The sequence below is a fragment of the Gekko japonicus genome, unplaced genomic scaffold (assembly GCF_001447785.1).
Source record: "Gekko japonicus isolate JY-2015 unplaced genomic scaffold, Gekko_japonicus_V1.1 scaffold5997, whole genome shotgun sequence".
Taxonomy (NCBI): domain Eukaryota; kingdom Metazoa; phylum Chordata; class Lepidosauria; order Squamata; family Gekkonidae; genus Gekko; species Gekko japonicus.
Genome location: NW_015170451.1, coordinates 26,298 through 26,576, shown reverse-complemented (window position 1 = coordinate 26,576; position 279 = coordinate 26,298). Strand labels below are relative to the sequence as shown.

At 63.8% G+C, this 279-nt stretch overlaps 1 long non-coding RNA gene across 1 annotated transcript in view; it reads right to left on the bottom strand.

The window, feature by feature from the left end:
* LOC107116414 overlaps positions 1–279 on the bottom strand; it is a 10,176-nt gene that overhangs the window by 9,189 nt on the left and 708 nt on the right. The gene's annotated exons all lie outside the window — the stretch shown is intronic.

Sequence of the window (279 nt, the reverse complement as noted above, 5' to 3'; positions counted from 1 at the left end):
CCACTCACCGCGCGCCCCCCCCCCCCCCCCCCCCGCCAAACCCCGTCGGGAAGCCAAGCGGAGGGGCGGGGAGGGCTTGATCTCTCGCTGCCTCTGACCCCCGAGCCTGCAAAAGGGAAGGTAAAGGTAAAGGTTCCCTTGCTCGAAAGCCAGTCGAGTCCAACTCTAGGGTTGCGGTGCTCATCTCCGTTTCCAAGCCGAAGAGCCAGCGCTGTCCGAAGACGTTTCCGAGGTCATGTGGCCGGCATGACTAAACACCAAGGCGCACGGAACGCTGTT